Genomic DNA, 14,953 nt, shown 5'->3' with positions numbered 1-14,953 from the left:
ATACATATTCATCTCTGGGAGCGCCAGCCAATGGCTGGCGCCGGGGGCGGGATTACCGGGAGGGCACTTAAGGTCAGGGCAGCCTAGGGTCGCCCCTTTTCCTCCTCGGCAGCATCAGCGATTTCCCACCCACCCACCCTTTAGGCAGGCTTCTGGACTTTGCTATGGGCTTCGGCTGGTCGCTGCAAGGGGCCTGGTAGGAGTTTTTCCATTTGGCTAATTGGCTGGATTTTGAAGCCACTTGGTTTTTTCGCCTACCTCGTAGCAAAACGTCACAACTTTCTGGTTTTGGCGGTTAGGCATTGGCCAGGGTATTGTTATGCAAATGAGGTCGGGGGGGAGGATCACCATCACCTCCCCCAATGCTTGGAGGGTAGTTCGTTAAAGGACTCCGGGGGGCGTCGCCTCGTCCGAAACCTACGGAGGCTAGGGCCTAAAGCGCGCTCCCGAGCGGTAACCCCTTGGGGAGTGCCTACGGATGTACATCTGGGGGGCTCCCCCTGTTGGTGATTAACCCTCCCCGGTTAGACCGGTTAATCTCTTAGGGGCCAATGCCTAAAGCCAATACCGCTCTTACCTGTAATCAATAAAGTTGTGGCCATTTTCGCCCATCAACCTTAATTCTGGTCTCCGGTGTCTTTATTTATTTCATCTGTGGGAGGGGGCGGGTATCGCCACGCAACATGATTTCTCATGCAAAATTTACAATGTGTTCAACTGTAACGCTTCTCTGATGTGCCTAGGCCCAGCCAAAGTCTTGAGCTCCCACTATAAATGAAACAATGACCCCCATTTTTGACAACTTCTGAAGCATGGGGAAACATTTCCATTTGACTGATGCACTTGGATACGTGATACTTTATAAAGCAGGCAACTACATCACTGTTTCTTCGTGCTGGTCATTGACCATAACAACAGAGACTTGATTAGATTTCATTCACTGTTTTTCCTTTATTTAATTACATACATTGGTGGGGTGCTTATTGCTATTGGAAAGGTAGCACATGGGGAAAGAAGGTTAAGTGCTCCACAGCTGCAATTCTGCCCCACAAAATTTCTGGAACCTTTTTACAAGGTTCGTAAAAAAAAAAAAAAATTCTCTGACCCACAAGGAAGGAAGGAAATGATAGGGCTGAGGAATTATTTGCAACCTCTGCTGTGAGCTTTCACTAATAATATCTACACTCTAACTATGGTTCATTTTTTTTCAGGTAGCCTTTGTCCTGTACCTTACAGGCCTGGCCAAACTTGGCTCTCCAGATGTTTTGGGACTACAATTCCCATCATCCCTGACCACTGGTCCTGTTAGCTAGGGATGATGGGAGCTGTAGTCCCAAAACATCTGGAGGGCCAAGTTTGGCCAGGCCTGCTAGGACTAAGCAAAACATGTGGTTTAGCATCACAAAGCCATACATGTATCTTTTAAAAGCAACACACTGCAAATACCAGTCAGTGGGTGACCCAGTCAGGATTGGGGCCACAGTATGCTTGGAGGGGTGTGGGTGCCAGTTTTCATTTCCCTCCTTACACTTTTGGGGACATTCATGTTGGGTCATAGGGTGGGGGAAAGGGTTAAATTCACCCTTTCCGCCCACACCATGATCCTGGTCCTGATCATAGGCTTGCCATATGTCAGGAAAATTCCTGACATGTCCTGGTTTTCGGGTGTAAAAATGTCATCATGGGGGAATTTTTCCGAATCGACCAAATGCCAGGGGAAACCCGAATGTATGGCTACGTGATGGAAAAAGCAGCAGAAACAGCTCAAAAAGCTTAAAATCAGTATTTTTGGTTAGGTTCCCCCCTCAAAAAAGCTCAACTTCCCAGAAAACACAAGGTCTTCCTATAAAAAAAGCTCAAGAACTCTTCGGGTGTCAGGAATTTTACTTTTTGAAATAGGGCAACCCCACCTGATCAGAGGAGGAGGAGGAGGAGTTTGGGTTTGATATCCCGCCTTTCACTCCCTTTAAGGAGTCTCAAAGCGGCTAACATTCTCCTTTCCCTTCCTCTCCCACAACAAACACTCTGTGAGGTGAGTGGGGCTGAGAGACCTCAAAGAAGAATGACTGGCCCAAGGTCACCCAGCAGCTGCATGTGGAGGAGCGGGGAATCAAACCTGGTTCACCAGATTACGAGTCCACCGCTCTTAACCACTATACCATACTGAGGGGATGCGGGTGGCGCTGTGGTCTAAACCAGTGTTTTTCAACCACTGTTCCGCGGCACACTAGTGTGCTGCGAGATGTTGCCTGGTGTGCTGTGGGGAAAATTGAAAAATTCGAAGGATTTAAAAATAAAGTATTTTATAATTTTTCATATTTCTGTTTACTATTTCATAATAAAGTAATTATAAAATACTTTCTTTGTGTTTATTTGATTCCTATTCAAGAGAAATACTTTATATATAGTCAATATAGGCACAGAGTTAAATTTTTTCTAAGGGTGGTGTGCCTCGTGATTTTTTTCATGAAACAAGTGTGCCTTTGCCCAAAAAAAGGTTGAAAAACACTGGTCTAAACCATAGAGCCTAGGCCTTGCCGATCAGAAGGTTGGCAGTTCGAATCCCCGCGATGGGGTGAGCTCCCGTTGCTCTGTCCCAGCTCCTGCCCACCTAGCAGTTTGAAAGTACCCCCAAAAGTGCAAGTAGATAAAGAGGTATCGCTCCAGTGGGAAGGTAATGGCGTTTCGGTGCGCTGCTTTGGTTCGCCAGAAGCAGCTTAGTCATGCTGGCCACATGACCTGGAAGATGTACGCCAGCTCCCTCGGCCGGTAAAGCGAGATGAGCACCACTACCCCAGATTCATTCATGACTGGACCTAAGAGTCAGGGGTCCCTTTGCCTTTACCTGATCAGAACCCTCAGTGTCTAATCTTTATAAAGGAGAAAGAGAAGTTGTTGTGTGTAGTCTGGCTCTTATAAGGCCAGCTATGTCTGAGTACAAGGGACATGGGTGGCGCTGTGGGTTAAACCACAGAGTCTAGGACTTTGCCAATCAGAAGGTCAGCAGTTCGAATCCCCACGACGGGGTGAGCTCCCATTGCTCAGTCCCTGCTCCTGCCAACCTAGCAGTTCGGAAGCACGTCAAAGTGCAAGTAGATAGATAGGTACTGCTCTGGTGGGAAGGTAAACGGTGTTTCCGTGCGCTGCTCTGGTTCGCCAGGAGCGGCTTAGTCATGCTGGCCACATGACCTGGAAAATGTATGCTGGCTCCCTCAGCCACTAAAGCGAGATGAGCGCCGCAACCCCAGAGTCAGCCGCGACTGGACCTAAAGGTCAGGGGTCCCTTTACATTTATGCTTGAGTACAAATCCCAATATTAGTTTTAGTTAGATGTACACTGCTATATAACTTATGCATGAACTATGTGCAACCTGCTTTGTTGTCCATCAAGCGTGCATTGAGACACAGCAACAACACACAACTGGCACTAGAGAACTGCAATTGCTGTCCTGTTGTGAATCAGCGTTTGTACCACAGGATCCCGAGCTACTCCAGGTCTGGTTTGGTTGCCTCAACCATTTTTCCAGAATCCTGCCATATCAGTCCCACAACTTTGGACTGTGCAGTCGCAGCCCAGTATGAAAACTCTTTTTCCTTTCAGCCCGCAATACCAGTAAACAAGGACCAGCTCTGCATTCCCCTCCCCAGGAGTACAAACTAGCACAATCCATTCTTTATCCCTTTAAATCAAAAAAGCTTAGATTTTGAGGGAAACAACTCTAATTGATGACAGATACATCACTGACTTGTGGATTCCACATTTATCTCACCGTAATAATTTTCCACTGTGTTGAGTAATGAGAAACAAATTGCCAGCAGCATGGCACCAAAGCGGACGGGAAGGGCAGATTCAACAGACTGTCTAATTGCAGTAAATATTTAGGGAAGGAAATCTCCTTACGTTTCAATCTAAGTTCAACTTGTTTGTTGCATCCAAGCAAATTGAATTTCCAAATACAATTACCAGCATGCGTACATGAAATCTTGTAAAGGATTCATTAGGAAAGGAAACTGGCAGACTTCACAATAAAATAAACAATGAGGAAAGCCCATCACCCTGCAACAATTTGATTGCATCCCCGGAAAGAACAAGTCAAGAGACAAAGTTGCTGATAATTCCACACAGAAGTACAAATTCCTGGGGCTGTTTCAAACCAAGGGTTACTAGTGGTTCCATGAAAGAAGGGAGACCAACCTGGCCACGTCTACCGGTCAGTGAAGCTGCAGCTGCTCCAAAGCTTGCTTTCCTCTACCCTCCTCATTCCTTTTTCCTTTCATGCCATGTGTATTACAAAAGTAAGCCTGCAGGCAGAGACTGATTTTTCTACTTGTACCAGCGCTTAGAATATGTTTAGATGATTTGGAAGTATCACACATTAAAAAATAATGCATATGTTCTACTCAGCAAGTATGTCTATATATAGCGGACAGTGTGTAGATTGCCATATGTTTCACTGATCCAGTACGAATGTAGCATTTCTTATTTCTTAACTAAGGCTTGTACACTCTTTCCCCTCTTTCTCATCTCCTATATACATTGTTTATTTTAACCATGGTGCAAGAGTACGTCTGAACCAGAGTTAACTATGGTTAATGTTCCCTCATAATAGGGACTCGAGTGGCGCTGTGGTCTAAACCACAGAGCCTAGGGCTTGCCGATCAGAAGGTTGGCGGTTTGAATCCCCACGACGGGGTGAGCTCCCGTTGCTCAGTCCCAGCTCCTGCCAACCTAGCAGTTTGAAAGCACACCAAAAAAAGTGCAAGTAGATAAATAGGTATCACTCCAGCGGGAAAGTAAACGGCGCTGCTTTGGTTTCGGTGTCCCGTTGCGCCGTTGCGGCTTAGTCATGCTGCCCACATGACCCGGAAAAACTGTCTGCGGACAAACGTCAGCTCCCTTGGCCTGTAAAGCGAGATGAGCGCCACAACCCCAGAGTTGTTTGCAACTGGACTTAACTGTCAGGGGTCCTTTATCTATTAATGTTCCCTGATAAGTAGGGTTTGTAAACACATTTCAAACCCCAGGGAAATGCTGGTCAGCAACCACTGCAGATGTGACACTGTACTGTGGTTAATACAAAACAAGGAAGGAAGGGGAATTCAGGTGCAACCAGAAAGCAAATGTGCAAGCCCATGACATGCTCCCCATGTCCTAATCACGGTTAGGAGACTGGGAATAGTTTGTATGCATTGGGCCACTGTATAAATGCACATGTAGTAAAATAAATGCATGTGTGATCATTAGAGTCCGTCTCCCCTGCCCCTAGTCCTTCCTACATGAAAGTGCATGTTTGAAGCGCCCCATGTATATTGCCCCATGTATATTGTCCATGTATATGGATGCGGGTGGCGCTGTGGGTAAAAGCCTCAGCGCCTAGGGCTTGCCGATCGAAAGGTCGTCGGTTCGAATCCCCGCGGCGGGGTGCGCTCCCGTTGCTCGGTCCCAGCGCCTGCCAACCTAGCAGTTCGAAAGCACCTCCGGGTGCAAGTAGATAAATAGGGACCGCTTTCTAGCGGGAAGGTAAACGGCGTTTCCGTGTGCTGCTCTGGCTCACCAGAGCAGCGATGTCACGCTGGCCATGTGACCCGGAAGTGTCTTCGGACAGCGCTGGCCCCTGGCCTCTTGAGTGAGATGGGCGCACAACCCCAGAGTCTGGCAAGACTGGCCCGTACGGGCAGGGGTACCTTTACCTTTACCTATGTATATTGTCCAGACAAAGGTTTTCGTTTTGCTTTTTCAAAAAAGAAAAGAAAAAAAGATTGAGTTGAGAATGGGATTTCATTCAAGGCCTCAGAGTAATTATACATTTTACATATCTTTCAACGCAATGCTTTATAAAGCCTGGGAATGCTCTTGCAGACTTGTAACAATATTTCCACACTGCACATTTACTGCAGTTACTCATTAAGTCAAATTGTTAGCACATGAAGTCATTGTAGCGGGGGGGGGGGGGAGAGAGAGATGTAAGGCACAACATTTGCTGGATGCAAAGATGAGCCTTAAAAAAAACCATAATTGTGCTTTGCTTCACAGTCAAAGCAAAATTCCATTGACCATACAGATTGCGATTAGTATGAAAATGACTTTTGCATTAGATTTCAAAGCAACTTTTTGTTTTCAGCTTCTTGTCAAATCCCTGGTAGAGAGCAGTTTCAGATCTGTTCCAGTAGAAATTAAATAATAACCCATGAGTCACACACACACATATATAATACAAAATAAAGATTATTAGAACTGCAAGCTTTACTGGGTAGAACAATCAACTAAAGTTTCAGTTGATTAATTGGTGGGGGTCAATTTGAATAAGGGGGAATCATTTCTAATCAGTAAAGATGTTAAATATGGGCAGGATATTCTGGTTCTGGCATGTTACTGAAGCATGTAATAAAAATAAAATGTTTTACATATTCCTCTTTTCTGAAAATGCATGACAGCTTTTTACACAGGGGTGTTGCTTAGGTCACAATTTGGGGGCTAGAAAAATTGCTTTATTATAAATGCATACATGCTTTTTTCCCAGTAATGTATGTGCTTTGAAGATGATTGAATCTGTCTCCAACCCTCCGCCACAGACAACCCCCCCCCCTGACATCCTTTGGCTGTAACATGAAAAGTGATTGATACAGCAAACCAGAAAAGTGATACTGAAATAATGATACGTATTTTGGCTATGTGGTCCAAGAAAGACGCCTGGAGAAAGACAATATTACTATTTGCAGCTGAGGCAGGATGAATAATGATAATTTCCAAAAGGGGAATCCTGACCCGTAGGCATGAAGAGTCCACCTGCCTTATTCCATGCTACAGGCTCAACTGCACATTATGTTCACGGGCAAGTTTGCACTTGCTTCTTGTTTTCTTTCTTTTTCTTTAAATAAGTGCTGGGGAAGAGGACAGAGAGCTGGGTCTGGGCCACAAAAGAGGCAGATATGGTTTTAACCCTTTCTACTCACACCAAAGGGATGTGGGTGGCGCTGTGGGTTAAACCACAGAGCCTAGGACTTGCTGATCAGAAGGTTGACGGTTTGAATCCCCGCGATGGGGTGAGCTCCCGTTGCTCTGTCCCAGCTCCTGCCAACCTAGCAGTTAGAAAGCACGTCAAACTGCAAGTAGATAAATAGGTACCACACCAGCGGGAAGGTAAACAGCATTTCCGTGCACTGCTCTGGTTTGCCAGAAGTGGCTTAGTCAATGCTGGCCACATGACCCGGAAGCTGTACGCCAGCTCCCTCGGCCAGTAAAGCGAGATGAGCGCCACGACCCCAGATTCATTCATGACTGGACCTAATGGCCCTTTACCTTTACTCACACCATTGTGGTGGTCAATTCTGGCCCCCACCAAAAACAGGCTACTGTTTTTTCTACAGAGCAAAGCCACTACAGTCGTACTTTGGAAGTCAAACAGAATCTGTTCCAGAACTCCGTTCGACTTCCAAAATGTTCGGAAACAAAAGTGCGGCTTCTGATTGGCTGCAGGAAGGTCTGCAGCCAATCGGAAGCCGCGGAAGCCCCATCAGACATTCGGCTTTCAACAATAGTTCACAAACCAGAACAGTCACTTCCAAGTTTGCAGCATTCGGGAGCCGAAACATTTGAGAACTAAGCTGTTCAAAAACCAAGGTACGGCTGTATTGGTGCCAATAATGTAAAGCAATATGACTAAATGCAGGACAAAGTGGGGCCTCATCCATGATTGACCTTCCTTCACATTTGGTCCCCACAAATATTTTTCAGTTTTGTATTTATTGACTATCCTGAATCATCAGGAACTCACTTCTCTGTCGACTCTTTGGAACCTTAATTTGTACAGATTTGTCTCATTTTTCGGGAGTGGTTGCCTTTGTGTTCCAGTCTTGATATATGTGAAGCAGGGATGGGAAAATCTGTCAATTTCAGCTTCTCTCATTTCATCATTTTTCCTGTACCAAGTCCAATTCTCCACATTTTCACATGGATATATATATATATATATATATATATATATTTGCTTTCGTAGATTTTCACGGGTACAGGAATGCAGGTTTTGGTGTCCTCGGGTGTCTTCCCGTGTAAAAGTTGGGGTGTCTAGGCGACGTTTCGACGAGGTCTCACTCGTCATCTTCAGGCTGGTGCTTTCGGCTTCTTGTTACTGGAACAGAGCGGGATCTCAATGTTTGAGTTCCTATAAATACTGTAGAGGGGGTGTGGTGTCTAGCCTCCAATGTTCTGGGCAGAGAGGAAGTTCCCAGGCTAGTGTGCCTTTTCTTCTTTTGTTCCTTAATTACTTGAGAGATACCTTGAGTGATTTCTTGAGTGATATCCTGAGTACCACTTAGGTGGGTCATTAGGTGTGGATTAGTTGCAATACAGCCATCTTCTCAGGAAAACTCTTCACAAAGTTCAAGAGGTCAAGACACAAAGACTTTAGCAACTAATCCACACCTAATGACCCACCTAAGTGGTACTCAGGATATCACTCAAGAAATCACTCAAGGTATCTCTCAAGTAATTAAGGAACAAAAGAAGAAAAGGCACACTAGCCTGGGAACTTCCTCTCTGCCCAGAACATTGGAGGCTAGACACCACACCCCCTCTACAGTATTTATAGGAACTCAAACATTGAGATCCCGCTCTGTTCCAGTAACAAGAAGCCGAAAGCACCAGCCTGAAGATGACGAGTGAGACCTCGTCGAAACGTCGCCTAGACACCCCAACTTTTACACGGGAAGACACCCGAGGACACCAAAACCTGCATATATATATATATATATATATATATATATATATAGTCCTTATGAAAATTCACCTGCATTTTAGTGTGAATTTCTACTAATGTACACATTTTGTAGGTAATGTTGCCAAAAATATTTTTGCAAAACAATTTCTCCTACTATAATGCATTTCTATATGCAATTTTCATTAATCCATGAATTTTACGTATGCTTTACCTGAATGCATGCATTATTGTACTGGGCTTACTTGGCTGGAGAACGGAATCGCAAAATTCAAAGAAGTGCAAGTTTCAAAGGATGACAGTCTTTACGTTCATGTATTGTTTTGGAAAGTTGGCATTTTATGTAAAGTCGCCTTCAAAGGTGACCTGAAACAAATTTCTCCTTCATCCCTAATGGAAAGACGTCTGCCCACATGGTTCAGATTCCTAGCATGTCTATAAAAGCCTTTGCAGTGTGGTTGCTTCCACCCTCATTGTTATTCCCATGCTATCTGGCTACCTGTAAGGACCTGCCCAAGCAGTTAAGCTTCCTGGCTTCTGCACAAACCTCACAAGAAGCTCCTTGGGAGGTCCTCTGTTTGTGTGGTTTGTAAGCGTGCCTGGAAGGGTGAGGTGAACCGTACAGGCAAAATCCTCTCACCTGTGTGGACTGCATGTAGCGGCAATTGCACAAGCATCCCGAAATCTCTTGTCAAAGAAAACAGGGTGAGAGGAATAAAGAAGGGGAACATACACGGGGGCTGGGCAAGCTTTCTTCCTGTCAAATGCTGCATTCCTTTGGGGGCAATCTCTGGAGAGCTTCATGGGGGCTGAAGCCGGGAGTGGCCAGAGCGGAAAGTAGGATGGCTAGTTAGACACTGCTAGAAAATAACAGCAGCAGCAGCAAGAAATTCAGAGAATATTTAACTAAATATTGTAATATAAGCTAAACAGAAAATTCTTGGAAGTAACAAATAGGCCTAGGGGTAGAATGAGGATATGTGGTAGTAAATATTAAGGATTAGTATAAGAATAAAGGAGAAGTGGTTAGTTAATGAAAAGGATGAATATTATTAGAAATATGAAGTTGGAGAACTGTTATACAGGTGATATAATGAAATTCGGATAGAGGGGATTCGAGGAAGTCAGTTATCAATGTAATGAAATTATGGATGTGAAGTAATAATTCTCTTTTGTGTGTTTTCTTCTTTTTTCATTGTATGTTTTGTAATGGTTTTTTCCCCTTTCTGTGATAATTGTGAAAATCAATTAAAAAAATTGAGAAAAAGAAAAAGGAAACAACAACAGCAACAGCAACAATAATTTTATTATTTATACCGCACCCATCTGGCTGGGTTTCCCCAGCCAAATTAAGATTTGCATTGGATGTGTGTGATGTGCAAACAACACTAGTGAGGTTTCAAGAAGCACTGTAATAGTTAAGATGTATTGTCAAAAAGAAATAGAAGAGGGAGGGAAGACAAATGGCAATATAATGAAGGGAATGCGTACTGAAGAATAACTATGGATGATTACCAGAGCAGTTGAAAGAAGTCCAAAAGATTTAATTTGTTAAAAAAATTGGATACAATTGTATAATTTTCTTGGAAAATCAATAAAAAAATTTATATAAAAAAAGATTTGCATTGGATTCCGAGAAATATAATGGCAATATAAATATATGGCAATATAATGAAGGGAATGCGTACTGAAGAATAACTATGGATGATTACCAGAGCAGTTGAAGGAAGTCCAAAAGATTTAATTTGTTAAAAAAAATTGGATACAATTGTATAATTTTCTTGGAAAATCAATAAAAAAATTATTAAAAAAAAAAGATTTGCATTGGATTCACCTGGAGTACTGTGTCCAGTTCTGGAACCACAGTTCAAGAAGGACACTACAAACTGGAACATGTCCAGAGGAGGGCAACCAAAATGGTCAAAGGCCTGGAAACGATGCCTTATGAGGAACGGCTAAGGGAGCTGGGCATATTTAGCCTGGAGAAGAGGAGGTTAAGGGGTGATATGATAGCCATGTTCAAATATATGAAAGGATGTCACATAGAGGAGGGAGAAAGGTTGTTTTCTGCTGCTCCAGAGAAGCGGACCCGGAGCAATGGCTCCAAACTACAAGAAAGAAGATTCCACCTAAACATTAGGAAGAACCTCCTGACAGTAAGAGCTGTTCGAGAGTGGAATTTGCTGCCAAGGAGTGTGGTGGAGTCTCCTTCTTTGGAGGTCTTTAAGCAGAGGCTTGACAACCATATGTCAGGAGTGCTCCGATGGTGTTTCCTGCTTGGCAGGGGGTTGGACTCGTTGGCCCTTGTGGTCTCTTCCAACTCTATGATTCTATGATTCTATGAAAGAATCCGAAAGAGAACATCAGTCTGCACAATATTTGCATACGGAAAGGTACACGTATTCATGTAAATTTAGAAATAATGACTGAGATTTAAATAGAAATAGAAATACATATCACCAGAGCAAGGAAGACACCAGGGGACTTGAGTGCCCGCTTGGCCTGCTGGCCCTGTGCTGATATTTGTCGACGGACAACTTTAAGGCTCCTTTTTTAAAGGAAGTCTTATCTTTAAACAAAACTTGGACTGGCTAGCACTCAGAGAACACTTTCAAATGTCCTCTGACAGCTCTTCAGAAAAGAAACAATTGTCCTCTACTGTATAAAGTGGGAGACATGGCCACTGTGGCCAAAATAAGACAGGGCACCTCGTTCTCCCTTTCTCTCTCTCTCCTGTGGGGCAGCAGTGGGATGGCTAAATTACTCTTGCCAGAGGTATGAACTTGTAGAGAGTTTTTGAAATTAGGCTAAGAAGGGCCTTGTGTGACACTAGGGCTGCAGTTTGTCCAATATAGAGAGTGAGCATTGTGCTGCCTCTTGACTAGCCACAAAACAGAACCCATATCTGCAGAACAGGCATAGGCAAACTCGGTCCTCCAGATGTTTTGGGACTACAACTCCCACCATCCCTGACCACTGGTCCTGTTAGCTAGGGATGATGGGAGTTGTAGTCCCAAAACATCTGGAGGGCTGAGTTTGCCTATTCCTGCTCTAGAATGAGGAGAAAGGCGATCACAAGGGAATGTAACCTACAGACCCCAATCATCTGATCTTAGAAATGAAGGCCAAGGGCATAATATGCCTTGTTTGCTTCAACTTGGGCACACGGTTGTGTGTGCAGAATGCTTTAAGTGTGAAGTATTTTTTTTACCATAGAGATTTGAGGACTTTTGAGTCTGGGAGTCTATGAAAAATGACGGGATTTAGTAAAATAACAAATTGGTACTCTCTGAAAGGATTAACACACACTGTTTGTGTGTGTGTGTGTGTGTGTGTGTGTGTGTGTGTCTTTCGACCTCCAATCAGCTACAAAGCTGGGGCCTCACAACAGAGCAAACACAAGAAAGCAGGCAGAACAGCAGAGCTGTTTCCTCTGTCCCTGTGCGAACCCCAGAGCAAGAAACAGAAAGCAAGCAGACAGCTGGCACCTTGAGATATTTGATATGGCATCGGAGAAAGACGCTTTCTGGTTTAAATCCAGAAGAGGAACAGATCCTCTTGCTTTTGCTGATCTTCACTTAAAAGCCTGACTGCCAAAGACAGAGTTGGTTTTAATTTCAAAATCAATACGAGGATTTCAGTTTTCCTTACTTCTTCTTCTGCTCCTTGTCATTGACACATGGACATTTTGTTCCCTATTTGCTCTTCCCAGGACTCTCCAGTCAAAGCCATGGCTGTTTGAAGTGGGACAACACTGCTTTAAAGGGGAAATGAAGACAGGGCCCCATTTTCTGCTGCCTTCTCCATTCCCTCCCTCTGGCTTTTTCCAGCTCCAGCTCCCTTCCATTCCACCTTTTCTATGGCCCACACCCTCTGTAGTAAAATACGTCACTTGATTAGTAAAAATGTTCGTTTTTGCTATCCCCCGCCCTCCTGAAAATCACACTCTTTTCCCCATTTCAAAACGAATTGCATCGAAGTGCTGAGTGGAATCCTGGGCTACCATCGAACAGAGCTGACTTGCTGCATCCAAAACAAATTGTTTTGTTTTTACCAGCATTGCTTCAAGGCAAGCTGTGCATCTTTTTATCCCTGTTAATTTATAAGCACTGTGGATTGTAAACTGTCATTCCACAAGCAAATGCCTCCTCCCAGTTTTACCAGCTGCTGAAATATATTTGGGAGTTTCAGCAGCAGATATAAGCAGAGCAAGTCACGCAAATGGGTTTAACTGATAGCAGTTTATCCACACTTTTGCCAAAACAAGCTACAACGGTGAGAGCGGTTTCTGTAATTCTGTGGTCTTTTAAAGGTAAAGGGACCCCTGACCATTAGGTCCAGTCGTAAAATTTATTGGGGTGGCCCACCACCTTAAGCAATGCAGTATCAGCTATGCCTGTAACCCAGGAGTGGGGAGAGTTCAGGTATATATACAATACAAATGGCTACAGCAGGGATGGGAAATTGGTGCTACACCAGATGTTGCCACACTGGAGCTCCTATCAGCACTAGCCTGCTTAGCCTATGGTTGGGGCTAAAGTGAGTTATAGCTCTGCAACTTCTGCAGTTCCGAACCACTGCTATAACCATGTGGTTTAAGCCACTGAGCTTCTTGGGCTTGCCGATTGCAAGGTAGGCGGTTTGAATCCCGGCGACGGGGTGAGCTCCTGTTGCTCCGTCCCAGCTTCTGCCAACCTAGCAGTTCGAAAGCACGCCAGTGCAAGTAGCTAAATAGGTACCGCTGTGGCGGGAAAGTAAACAGTGTTTCCATGCACTCTGTTTTCTGTCACAGTGTTCCATTGCACCAGAAGCAGATTAGTCATGCTGGCCCCATGACCCAGAAAGCTGTCTGTGGACAAACGCTGGGTCCCTCGGCCTGAAAGCAAGATGAGCACCGCAACCCCTTTGTCGTCTTTGACTGGACTCAACTATCCAGGGGTCCTTTAGCTTTACTGATACCTTTTAGACATACCTGAAGTCCATCTCTCATGTTTAATAGACATTTCATTCCTTTTCAGCCATGCAAATGATAACGCTTTCTAGCCATTTCAAACCTGGAGTGAGAACCAAGCAGCAAAGATGACAGCGCATGAAGCTCTTTTGATGAGAATGTTCAGAATTTGACGATCAGACTGGATGGGTAATGAGGACACATTACATCTGGTAAGCGACATTTCGTACTCTTTGTCATAAAAGCCCAATCTACCTTCCCTGAAACGAAAACAAGGTAATCTAAGCTTTCCGCACCGTTAATGCTGCTAAAGACTTATGGAGGACTGAAAATGCAAATGCAGCAAAGCAAGAGGGCAAGGGAGCTATGTTTTAGGAGATTAATTAATTAGAAAAAAAACACATTAGAAGCAAAGGCACACATGTGAATATTATTATTATTGGAAAGATGATTTCGCTAAAGAATTTTTATAAATGGAAATTGCTTCAAGTTCAAGCCATGCTTGAAAACACAACCATATGGGACAGTTGAGAGCAACAGCTGTGCCTAAATATTTTCCTAAGAGGGGAACATTTGTACTTGTTCTACTCTGTATCAAAACAACATCTATGTCTAGTTGGTTAATTTGTAAGCATGTTTGCAAGAGTCGTTGTTTTTGCCACTATGGAAAATTAGATGCCCATCTTCAAGCAAAGTGCTGTATTGCCCAATAAATGTGATAAAACAATGCTTTGGGGGTTCTGGCTCTCCAAACTGTAACGAGGGGGTGTGGTCTATTTTTCAGTGTTAAAAAAAATCAAGAAAAACATTAAAAAATAAAACATTTGAGAGCAGTCCTAAGTACTGTATTTATTACTATAAAAACATAAAATTGGAGGCCATATTGAAATATATCCTATACATATGATCATAAATCACAAAGTGCCGTAAATTTATGTAGCACTTTGCAAGGAATGGCAATCTAAATAAAAGAGTGACAGGCGCATGGAACAAAGCAACAGTTTTGCAGAGACACAGCGGAGGAATTATTAATGGTGAGAAAGGAGCTGGCATTGTTGAAAATGCTCTGTAGAATAAACAGGGAGGAGAGAATAGAAAAATAAAGAGTTGCATTGAGATGATTAATGCACCATGTGGCCCGGTAAAGTCTACCCTGATACAAGTGAGACGGAACATGACCATGTGTCATATTGTCATAAATTACACCGGCCCTGCCATGAGTCTCAAATTGCACCTCCTGGTAACTTGGTGGCAACAGAAAGATGGCTCCAGCCATCTCAGGAGCCTT

The sequence above is a fragment of the Podarcis gaigeae genome (assembly GCF_964106915.1).
Source record: "Podarcis gaigeae genome assembly, chromosome: 11".
Taxonomy (NCBI): domain Eukaryota; kingdom Metazoa; phylum Chordata; class Lepidosauria; order Squamata; family Lacertidae; genus Podarcis; species Podarcis gaigeae.
Note: the sequence above shows the minus strand (reverse complement) of the source record.